Here is a 12,716-nt window from a genome sequence, read left to right as displayed (position 1 = left end):
ACTGGTAAAGTTGGAAAGGTTGCCATCACCTGATGCTGATGTACCCCATGCCCACCATGCTAGTCTGATGTGAACATTGTCTTCTTGACTAACTCAGTGTCACTGCTTTTAATTTGTTTCATATGCTTGTTTGGGGTTCAGAGGAAAAGCAGGGGTTGTGATTGCTTAGCTGTGTTGTCTGGGACAAACTTCATGATCTTAACTCAGTGTCTTACCTATAAAGTGACTTGGCCATCCATTAGGATGGACTCTGTGCTAATGTTAGTATTGCATAATTCCTTCCAGCTCATGGAAGGGTCACATGGTGTTGGGCACTGTGACAGGAGATTCCAAGGCAGATATCCTTCATTCCCCACCACAGCCCCATGAGGAGAATCATCATCTCCTTTATTTGATATGTGAGGAACCAAAGGGACAGAGATATTAAGCAACCTGCTTTGAGGTCACACTGAGAGCAGTTAGGATTCAAGCACCATTTTTCCAGGCTCGTGTGACCCTAGTATACAGAGGGCAGCAGGAGGGAGCTTTGAACTTTGGAACTGCAACCAGCAACATGGCTTGTGGTCAGGTACATGCAGAGAAACAATTGAGGCAGAAAGGTCCATTTATCCCAATCTGCAGGACTGTGAAAACCAGGCTGCAGCATTTGTACTCGCCTCAACAGGTAGCAGGGGTTATAGAAGGTGTGTGAGCATGGTAGGATTTGCTTAGAGCTGTACTTCAGGGTGTCTCAGCTGATAGCAAGAACGGGGTGGACAATGGCTGCTGAATATCAGAGGGGATGTCATTTGAACAGAGACATGAAGGAAGGGAGGATGTAGTCATCTGCATTTAGGGTGTTCCTGGCAGAAGGATCAACATATGTGAAGCCCTTGAGTTGGGATCAGAGAATAGCAAGAAGGCCCAAGAAACCAGAGCAGAGTGATGGAGAGTGATGATGAGGTCAGAAAAAGACGGGGTCCATCATGCAGAGCCTTGTATGGCTGAAGTCTTTGACTCTGGAGGAGTTTGGGGCAGGAGAGGAAATGCAAGTATTGGGGATGAGTGGGGAGTAAACAAGGAAGCCATGTCATCAGGCAAGAGAAGAAACTTATGCCTTTTCTTTGCAGAGATTTTATTCTGGGATCAGAACCCCTGGGCCCCCCACTCATCACCATGTAGAGGAGGTACTGCAGAATGCTTATCCATTGAATGGGTGAAGAACTTCCAAGTGGGACATTTCTGACACTCCTGATGCCTGAAGGATTGACATGTGTGTGCATTGTGTTTGTGGGCTCATGAGGGAAGAAATTCTCCTAATAATGTAGACCTATGTGCTTAATGCATGTTAAGGCTTTTTCTGGGTTTTGGCAGCACAGGTCCTGGGAGCTTCAGATAGTGATGTGCATCTGTGGCAGACTCGATTGCCATGATTCTCAGTGGTGAGGGTGGCAGGAGGGGCCTGGATTTCTTGCTTGCTTTTGTCTCCTCTTTCATCCAGCTGCATATCCTTGCAGCAGGCTCATGAGGTGCTATAGGAGCTGGTGGGAGAGCTCAGAGGTTTGTCAGAGGTTAGCAGATAGGAAAGGGCATATTTGTTGCCACTGTAGCCTGCAATGACTAGGGCTGCAGAAGAGTGATGGGACTTGAATGGGCTTGACTCCTGTAACCAGGTCTGTCCCTAAGTATCATGTGACTCAGCATCTCCCTGCTCAGCCTCCTGTTTCTGCTTTCTAAGCAGAGAAGGTTACAGAGCTGCAGGAGCCTGAGTGTCTCAGCTCATCTGATTGGCTGGCACCATCTTCTGTGACCAGGCCTTTCCTGTTTCCTCTACTTGGAATTTGCCAGGTCTGTATTTAAGACTTAATAAATCTCAGTAGCTGATAAGACTTTGAGAGTCTTACGCCCATCCAGGTAAACCAGAGCTCAGCTAAAACGTCTTAAGGGAATATAGGCTTTTAAAAAAAGACACACCATCAGATACCAAGCCTGTTCTGCAGACAATCTCATTTATGCCCATGCCCTGTGCAGTGAATAAAATCTCTTTCTCTTGTGGATTAGGACATTCAGGCACAGAGATGACAGGTACCTATCCTGAGGTTGTAGCTCAGTGGTGGAGTGCTTGCCTCACATATATGAGGCACTGGCTTGCATCCTCAACACCACATAAAAATTAATAAAATACAGGTATTGTATCCATCTACACATAAAATATTTTAAAAAATTACTCTCCAATTCAATTGCAGTTCTAGCCTTTCTTTATTTGTAATTTCCTCAACATTGACAAACCTGGCTCCCATTATTTACAAGTATTGGTTTATTTGTTCAATTGTATGTATATGTTGTATAATGACTAGATCAAACTAATTGACATACCCATTACCTCACATACTTCCTATTTTTTTGTGGTAAGAACCCTTAAACTTTCTCCTAGCAATTTTCAAGTATACAATATGTTGTCATTAATTGTAGTTACCCTGATATGCAGTAGGTCCTTGAACTTATTTCTCTGCATTGCAAAACATCTCCCCAACCCCTCTTAACTTCCTATTTCCTAGAACCGATCATTCTGTTTTCTACTTCTGAGTTAAACATTTTTATGCACATATATATAATTTTTTATATACTATATATATATAAATTATATATTTTAAGATAGTGTTGTTTCCTTGTTCATGAGTTGTTTGAATTCCTTATATGTGTCTGTCTGTTAATTGTATTGATTGCTTCTTTTGCTGTTTTGAAGAGCTGGTTAATTTGATGCAATCTCATTTGAATTTTTTTTTGCTTTTATTGTTTATGCTTTGAGGTTCATATTCCAAAGAAATCTTTGCCCAGATCAGTGTCATACACCTTTATTTTTATTGTAATAGTTTTGCACATTCAAGTCTTATATTTAACTCTTCAATGTATATTGAGATGATTTTTGTTTATGGTCTTAATTTCATACATTTGCATGTTCAGTTTTCCTAGCACTATTTATTGAAGAGACTGTGCTCTCCCTATTGTGGCATCTTTGTTGAAGATCAGTGGATCATAAATATATTCATTTTGGGGCTCTTTATTCTGTTCCATGTGTCTGTTTTTACAGCAGTTCTGTGCAGTGATCTTGGTTGTAATATTCTTTCTTTTGACACTTTTCCAATCTAAATTGCCATCCTCTAATCTAGAGGTTGCCCTCTGCTTGATGGACACTTTCTATCTTGGGGTTTCCTTTTTATGTCAGCTTGAGAAATTCCTTACACTTCTCTTGTGCTGGTTCTCCTTATCATATCCATGTCATCCTCTTTCTTAGTTTACTGTATTGTCTTTTCAAAGCACATACATTAGTAGCTGTCGACAAAAAACACATGAAATTTTCAGTTTTTACTCCAATTTCATTTCCATTTAGCCTGAAAAGCTCCTTTTTGTGTTTCTTGTCATTTCTGCTGGTGATGAATTTTCTCCTTTATATGAAGGTATTTCCAGTTTGCCTTTGGTCCTGAAGGATATTTTTGTTGGATATAGAATTTAGTGTCCTCTGATTGGAGGATGTCATTTTCCTTTGATGCTTTAGATTTTTGGTTTTCAGTAGTTTGATAATGATGTGTGTAGTTTTTATTTGAAGTTTGTCTCTTTTTGCATTCACTCAGCTTCTTGAATCTATGTTTATGTGTTTTACATGGGTTGTTTTCAGTTAATATTTCATTAATTTGGAGGGACCTATTCACTTCTTATGTTTTACAACTCCAGTTAGCCTTATGTTTGACCTTTTGATATTGACTACAGATCCATTGTGCTCAGTCCATTTGTTCAGTCTTTTTTCTGTTTTTCAGTTTGTATAGTTTGCACTGATTAAGTTCAACTCACTGACACTTTAATCTTTTGTCTATTTAGCTATGAAGTTTACCAACTGACTCTTAAATTTCAGATAATGTATTTATTAGCTTTAAATTTATCATTTTAAAATTAAATTTTTCTTTGACATTTCTTATCTTTTCAGTTGTTTCAAGTTTCTTGTCTTTTCACTTCAGTGAGTGTAGTTATCATAGCTGATTTAAAGTCTTTTCTCTGGTAATTCTAATATCAGAGATATTTTGAGGTTGGGAGGTTGGGATGTATTAATTTTTTCCTTTAGAATGGATTACATTTTTAGGATTCTTTTTTGTATTTCAAATGATTTTAGATTGTGTCTGTTTTTTTCACTTTTTTAAGAGGGCCTTGCTGTATTGCCCAAGCTGACGTCAAACTCCTGGACTCAAGAGAGTCTTCTGTGTAGAAATGAATTCTTCTGAGGAATCATGAACTTTTTTATTAAACTGGAAATTGTCTTTAGACCATCCCTGAAACTCAGAATGGAAGTTTTATTCTCTGTAAAGGAGAGCCAAACTCTCACTTCAGAGTTTTGAGCCATTATGATGCTGCTCTGTCTTACATAGCAAAAGAGTTAAGGTTCAGTCTGAGACTTGTACAGTGTTCACAGGAATTAGGGGATACCTTTTTTATCAGCATTCTCCTGTTCTTAATTGCCACTAGCAGTCACCTATGTTTGATCAAACTCTTTCCTCCTTTTCTGGCCAGGGAATCTGTGGAATTTATATGGATGTTTTAGCAGCCTACCCTGCATCACTCCTATGATGATGGCCAGTACTTGGGGCAAAATATCCACTTCTTTTCCATTCCCCAAACAAAAACACAAACAGTGGAAATCCATCCCAGTAATAGTCACTTTGGTTTTCTCCTCCCAACACTCTGTCTTCCATTTGTTTACTCTTCAGGACGTACACGTAGTTGTTTCTGTTTCATCCAAAATTTATACTTGTAATCCAATGTATTTTTAAGATATTTTTCAGACTTTGAAGCCATGCATGGGCTCTCCCAACCTAACATTTTCATCAGAAATTCATATAGTTTGGTACGGAAAACACTTTTAGTAAAAAAAATGAGAATAAAAATGTAGATTGTATTACAAAGTTGCAGTGCGGAATCCTGCAGGGTTTTGAAAAGGTACATCCTAAAATATCTTCTGTGTTTTGGGTGAAACATGGATGGAATGAGGTACTTATTAAACTTTTTAAACTTTTGTCATCTCTATGCTGTACTGTTGCAACAACCTGAATTCAGACAGTGCTAATCAAGTTGGAAATGGAGGAATCTATTTAGAAACATTATGAAAATAGAATAGTCCCAATTTGGCCATAAGTTTATTAATGGAGGAAAGAGATAAGATGACTACTGCTTACTGCCCAGGAATGATAATGATGTCATTAACCTGGATACAGTGCATAGATGGACAGTACAGTTTGAGGAAAATTATAAATTGAATTAGAAACATGTTGCATTCAAAATTCTGGACAATATTACTCAGCATGAAGTTTGAATGTTAAAGAGGAGCTTTGGAGAACAGGACTAGAAATGTAGATTTAACTCTTTAGCAGAGAAGTGATACGAGTCTTATGAATAGACCCTTGAAAATGGTAGAAACCTCAGAGGTAAACCTATGAAAGAGGGTGAATCAGCAGGAAATCTGAGAATTTGAGAGAAATTTAGAAGAGCCAGGAGACTGAGGTATACCAGAGGCCAAAAGTGAGAAGTTTGTATTCTGAAGAATTTGTCAGTGGTGTCTTGCATAGCCATAAAAAATATCCAAAAAGGAAAGAGATATAATCCTCCATCTAAGATCATGCCTGCTTTAGTAATGAGGCTCTTCCTCCCAAGCAGCATTATCAAAAATTTAATTTTTTATAGATAGTAATGTAAAAGTCATATTCCAAGGCAGAGTAAAGAGGATGTAATGGAGGAAATAGAAGTGTTGAGTCTAGACCACATTTTAAAACTTCCTCAATGAGGGGAATGAAAGCTGTGGAATGGTAGCTGGTGGCTTAAAGGCATGAGGGGAGCAGGGTCAGGATCTTAGTTTGGTTGGTATTATTAGAAAGGCAACTCTGGAGAGAATAATGGGTTTGGTGGTAAAGTTTTAGAGCAGACAGATACGAATAAAATTGAGAATGTGAGGTTGTAAATATTTAAGAGTATTTCTGTCTGTAATATAAGAAGGAAAGAAGATAAGTATGGAGAAGTTTTTCAGGGAGAAAAGTGAGTCTATATTGAAGGAAATTGGGGAATTAAGATACTTAGAGTGAATGTAGAGTTAGATTGCTACTTCTGCACTCATTTATGGGATAGTAAATAGTTGGAAATAAATCTTGCATCAAACAACAAATAGAAAAGCCATCTCCCCCTCACCTATCAAATTATTACAAGATGTTTGAGAAGCAACAAGAGGATGAATTTCTAGAAGAAAATAAAAGTTTAGGGAAATAAGAACAGTATTTGCAGCTGTTTTTCTCTAGTGAATCTCTGCCAATTTTTGGAAGATCTTCTGAAAAACTGAGCAATGCATTTGATAACCTCTTAGGGTTAGAGTGATAGTGGGTAGAACTCAGGGACCTGTAATGTGGGGTGTGTGTGGTGTTTATGAATTACTCCAGTTTAGAACTAGGACCCTGAAGGGCACATCTAGAAGCAAGGGTGAATTTGATGTAGAGGTCAAAAGTGTGTAATTGTATCCCAGACAGGATTGAGGGAGAAGTAGTATTTGTGAAGAGAATGACTGAAAACATTTCTAAACTGATGAAAATTATCAAGCAACAGATTAAAGAAGCCTTCTTACCACCACACAGGAGAAAAAGCTACCCATACTTTCATACTGTGGTACATCTATAGAAAACCAAGGATAAAGAGAAAAATCTCTAAAGCTGCCAGGGAAGAGGAAAAAGTACTTTCAGGGAATTAACAATTAGACTAATGACTGACTTCTCATCAGAAACAGTGGAGGTTGTAAGACAATGGAATGAAAACTTTAAAGTACTGAGAAAATATAATCCACAGACTAGAATTCTAAAATCTGTGAAAATGTCCTATTAGAATGAGAATGTCCTTTTTCCTAGGCCCTTCTCTGTTGCACTCTATACCCCCTTAGCAATTTCATCTGTTCTTGAACACTCTGAATATCTGTATGCAAATTACAGGTTAATTTCTGTCTGTCAGTTATGTCCAAGTATTTGGTGGATTGCTCCATGTGGAAGTAAGCATTGCTCTACCTAGATTATCATCTTCCCAGGATACTGATGTTTCTGTCTCCTGGCCTCCTAGGTGGAAACCTACCCAGTTTCCATGTGCTGGCTTTCTCCATACCTTCCTGGTTTCCAGATCTACCAGTCCATGCTGTGGGGTACCAAACAAGGGCCCCTTCTTTTCAGTGTCTGTTTGCATAATTCCAGTGCAGCCCTCTTTTCCTTTGCCCATATCTTTTATTCTTTCCTAAGGTGCAGCTGCTACTCCCCTTTCTCACCTCCATGAGAAAGCCTTTGACCAGGTTGATTTTTTCCCTGAAGCAACTTTAAACGGTTGTCCTTCTCCTCTGCTCATTAGTGCTTCAGAAATCCACAGTGCCTCTGAAAAACCGAGCTGTTTTCCTGATCTCCAATTGGCCACTACCTCCTTCCATATAGGCAGGACTCTAAACAAGTAATTCATTCTGTATTAGGGAATTCATGTAAGAATCCACTTGTGATTTCTGTCTGTATCTCTCTTTGTATTTTTTCATTTTGCCAGGAGTAGGCATCTCTCACACTCAGTTCTGCCTTGAAATCCTTCCTCAAATTTTTTTAGAGTCCATGACCTGGAGATATCCTTCCCCTCCCATTATATGTACATTTGTACATACTTAAATAATAATGGTACTGTATTTTCATCAGTATGATTTTAAAAGCTTGATGACCTCTAAAATGTGACATGTACACCCAATGGAGTTTTATTCAGTCATAAAAAAATACCCTTATGTCATTTTCTAAAAAATGGATGGAATGTAAGAACATTCTTTGAAGCAAAAAAAAAAAAAAAAGTAAAATTCAGAAAGTCAGGGGACATCTGTTTTCTCTTATATGTGGAAGCTAGAGAGAGAAAAAAATGATGTGAGTGTTATGAACATGGATGGGAGACCAGTAAATTAGAGAAATGGGCCAGGGGAAGGAAAGAGGGATAGTAAAGTGGAAATATTGTGCAACAAAATCAACCAAAATATATTGTTATATTGCATACATGTACAAGTATGTAACAGTCCCACTATATGTATAATTGTAATGCACCAAAGTACTAAATTTCTGGGAGGGCAGAGGAGGATGCACTCATTGATCTCTTTGGTTTCAGCTGGTGACAACTAAAGTATGTCAGACAGGATGAACTCTGAGCTCAGCAGTGGAGGTTCCCCTGGAACCAGTAATGAGCAATTCTGTCTACAGACTGAACCTCTAGCCCCTGAGTAACCCACAAGAGGTAGCTAAGGAAATAGTCTTGTCCTGGCAGCAGGAGAACTGAGGTACCAGTGGAGTGGGTGTGGAGGTGGAGGCAGCTCTTAGGATGAGGAGACTAATTCTTCTGGTGAACTGTTCACTGTTCTCCCATGTTTATTCTAGAATTAGGTTTGATTTTTTTTTGTCTTAATTCATTAATGTATTGTGCACAGATGTTTCATTTTCTCCAGAAAATTGACCATCTTTTAATAATTCTTATTTTTAAAATTTTGTACCTTTAAACAGCAAGGAATATCAAACCAATTGTTCAGATTTTGTTCCACGCATGTTCTTGTGCTTACTTAAAGCTCAGTTCTCAACTGTACATTTTTTTTGTTTGTTTGTTTTCTTACCCATTCTTTCCTCTTTGTGATTGAATTAATCATCAAAGAATTTCATTCTTTTATTGATCTTTCTAAATAATAATGGTAATAACAATAAGCATACTGTCTCCAGTTTTAAAATACAGAGCTGTTTGAGGACAGAAATGATAGCTGCCTCATGTTTCTAGGTGTGTCCCTCGTGGTTGGTTCACATGGTTTCGGCACTTCACCAGGTGACAAAAGGTCAAACAACAAGTTCACACAAGAGAAGAAAAGGAGCATATTTGAAACCTACATGTTCCAGGAGGCTGTTTCAGAATGCTTGAAGAGAGGAGTGCATATCCAGGTGCTTAAAATTATTGGCAAGTTATTCCCTGAATGTGGGAAACTGAAGCAATCTCTTGATCTTTCAACTCTTTCCTGTGCGTGTTGCAAGTTTGAGATGATCATCTAATTGGTGCAAGGCTTACTGCTTCTTAGACATTTCAGTGCATTTAGAAGTGATAAGTACCACAAGACAGTGGTAGTCAAAGTGCTCTGATTTGAGCGGAGGGAGCCCTTACTTCCAGTATTGCTGGCTAGGGATGTTTTATTGGAAGGGATAAAGACTGACCATGGGCAGACAGGTCATGGGTAGTTTGTGCAAATTCAGAGAGGATTTGAGTAAGCAAGAGAACTTTCCAAGTGGAGGTACTGGTACCAGTTTGAGATACTAAGACAAAAGTGGGAAGTAGGGTTTGAATTTGTCAAACATTGAATTGATAAGTTTGCCTGAAGCACAAAAATGCTGACCACTTTGCTGAGTGTTTAGATTGCCCTAGATTCCTTTCTATTTCTTCTGTGGATCCTTATTATCCATTTAGAAAAAAAATTCTTCCTGATGGATAAGACAAATCTTCTGGCATCAAAATAAAAAGCTGAACTCTTTGGCCTTAAAAGCTAGTTAAGATCAATGATTCAAAGTTTAATATTGAATAGTTAACTAAGTTTAGTAACTTTATAATAAAAGTTTTGGAAATAGATACAACATTCTGAATAAATTAAGGAAGAATCAAATAGTGTTGAATAGGTGGAGGTGTGTGTGTTTTTCCTGGGGTTCAACTTAGCCCCTCTTTCCTTGGTTTCTTGGAATAGGAAGATGACACTACCATCTTCCTGGCATTTAGATCTCTGAGCTGCCAACAGGTTCTTATAAGCTGCTTATGTAGTAGGCATTTCATTGTATATGTTTTTACATTCAGTGACCTCCAAATAGCTTTCTTCATTCCAGGGAGGACCATGAGATCATGTCACTCTGTAACTTACAGAAGGCAGCAGGATGGCGATGGGTGACACTTGAGTTGTTCACTCTCTATTTCCTAGTGTCTCAATTTCTGGTGAAGCTATCATGAGGTCAGTTGCAATAATTCCTTGTCACTAACTTTATAGTTGTTGCTCAGGGAGTAGGGTGGGGTCAGGTTTGGCAGATCATAGGCCATAGTTGTCAACCCCTAGCTAGATTTGAAATTGAACAGAAAATCTGTTTGAAGAGATATCTGATAGTTTTGTAATTGGAAACTACAAAAATTCAGAGCAACTAAAATCCAACCCTTTTGCATGGTGATTTGGAAATGCCAAATTTAGCTAATTACAGAATTTCATGGTAATCACATTTTGTCCTTTTATTTATTTATTTATTTATTATTTTGATTCATTGTACATGAATGAGGCACAACTACCATTTCTCTGGTTGTACACAAAGTAGATTCACACCATTTTTGTAATCAAATATGAATATAGGGTGATTCCTTCCCCCCACCCGCTCTTCATCTTTTCTCCTTTTAGTGTTGAATCTTATCTGTATCCATCCAGCATCTCAGAAAAGTTTGAGTGGTGACTTTCTAGACCCTTTGCTGTCACATTGTATAAGAAAAATTAGCATTTGATTTCTTATCCTCTGAAAAGGCATAACTACTTTCTGGAAGAATGAAAGACTGAATTCCCCTTATATGTGTGTGTGGCTGTGGACTATTGTTTCTGTTAAGTCAGTGGAAAGATTATGGAGTCTAACATTCTTCAACTAAGGAAGTGTTTTTGGTGCCAAACCCTGGTGAACTGACTGTGCCTTTATTTCTCTCTTTGACCTAGGGCAGTGATGGAGTCATTTTTATCAATGGGATTATTGCTTGTAATAGAGCCTTAAATGGGGATCTGGTGGTCGTGAAACTGCTTCCCATGGAGCCATGGAAGGTGGGTTTAATTTTCTTTTTCTAAAGATATTCTGCTTTGGGCCTTATGTATTCCATGGAACACCAATGCTGCATCAGAAACCCAGGGAGTCACAAACCTCTCAGGCCTCATGCCTCTGAAAGAGGCTGTGTAGTGGTCAGGACTTACAGGCAACTGCTGGGAAGAAATCTAATAATTCAGATTTTCTTCTTGCTCCCTCTCCAGTCCATCTTCCCTGTCAAATGCCTTGCATTGGTTTTTGGTATTGTTTTGCATGGAAGAAAATCTTGCAGGATCCAGTCAAACTTGATGCATGTTATTTCCCTACACCCTGTGCTGTAAGATATGGAAAGACAAAACCATGGAGATCTGCATTCTTCACACTTTTATGCTTCCTGTACTGGAAAATCTGGGCAATACATGTCGGTTCTGTTAGGTCCAGTTTGGTGATTTGGCATCCCTTGGCAGAGAAAGATCACCTTTATGCATTTTTATGACAGGGAATTAGTAGCAGAAGAAAACATTTTTAATATGAGAATGTTTTGGGTTTCAGTATCCCATTAGTGTCAGTCATTTGAAAAGTAAGGGTGGTTTTAGTTTTGACTTGTTTAAAATAACAGTAAGAGTCAGACATTTGAATGATTCAGATAATTTTTTCTTTTTGAGTTGTCATGTGGAACTTGTGACTTGTATATAATAGTCTGAATTTATCTTCATATCATTTATTTAATTTTGGCTTAGTTCATTGGCATTTAAGAATTTGGATTCTTTTCAGGAAGGGGAGATATACCGTAGTGATGGGAAGTGTGGGATTTTAGGTGAGCTACCTGGACTTGAATCATATCTCTGTCATTCCTCTGTATAACCTCTTATTAATTATACAAGCTCTCTGTCTTAAATGTCACATCTATAAAATGGGAATAATCAAAATATCTACTCTGTAGCTTTTTAATGAGGTTTAATTGAGGATGCATGTAGAAAACAGAGGAAACCTTTAAAAAAATCTTAGAATGGTCAGAGCTCAAGAAATATTAGGTCTTATTATAAACTGTTCCAGAAAAGATGTAATATGTACCACAAGAGGAGCACCTTATAAAAGCTTTTCTGAAGCATAAATTAAATTAATTTTTTAACCAATGGAGCTAAAGTAATTAATTATAGCTATGTGCCAGATACTCATAGGGATTTTACCAATAATCAGGTTAGGTATGGTTCTTGCTCTCATGGATCTTGCAGTTTAGTGGAGAGTGCAGGGAGAGAGAGACAGATACTTATAATACTGATGTAAATTTAATTATAATTTTAGTTAGTGTGAAGTTACATGCAGGGTTTTATATGGGAGTGGATTTTCCTAGTTAAGGTCCACCTCCTCACCCCACTGACTCCCCCACTCACTGCCCAATGTAGTCCCCATCCTTAATTCCTTGAAAGTACAGCTAAGGGTTGGCTCCAGGTCCTGGAAACACAGGTGGATTTGGTCACTACTTGTTTTCTGAAAAGCATCACCTTGCCTAGTGTTGTCCAGGTACAACAAAAGAGGAAGACATTAGGGCCTCTTTAAACCAAAGGATGTAGTCCTAGAAGTAATTTAGGGATAATAATGAGGATGTGCCAAATAAATAACGAAAGAAATAGTGACTTACTTTGACTTAGGGAATGACAGTGGTAGACTAGAAAGATAGTAGTTAGTAGTTAGGGTGACCTCATTAGTCTATTTTCCTTTGTTATAACTGAATATCACAGACTGAATAGTTTTATAAAGAAAACCATTTATTTTTTACAGTTCCGGAGGCAGGGAGCTTTGTGGTTGAGTGTCTGCTTGTAGTGAAAGACTTCTTTCTTGGGTGGGGAAAGCTTTGTAGAGTCCCAAGGT

Source organism: Sciurus carolinensis, unplaced genomic scaffold, assembly GCF_902686445.1.
Source record: "Sciurus carolinensis unplaced genomic scaffold, mSciCar1.2, whole genome shotgun sequence".
NCBI lineage: Eukaryota > Metazoa > Chordata > Mammalia > Rodentia > Sciuridae > Sciurus > Sciurus carolinensis.
Note: the sequence above shows the minus strand (reverse complement) of the source record.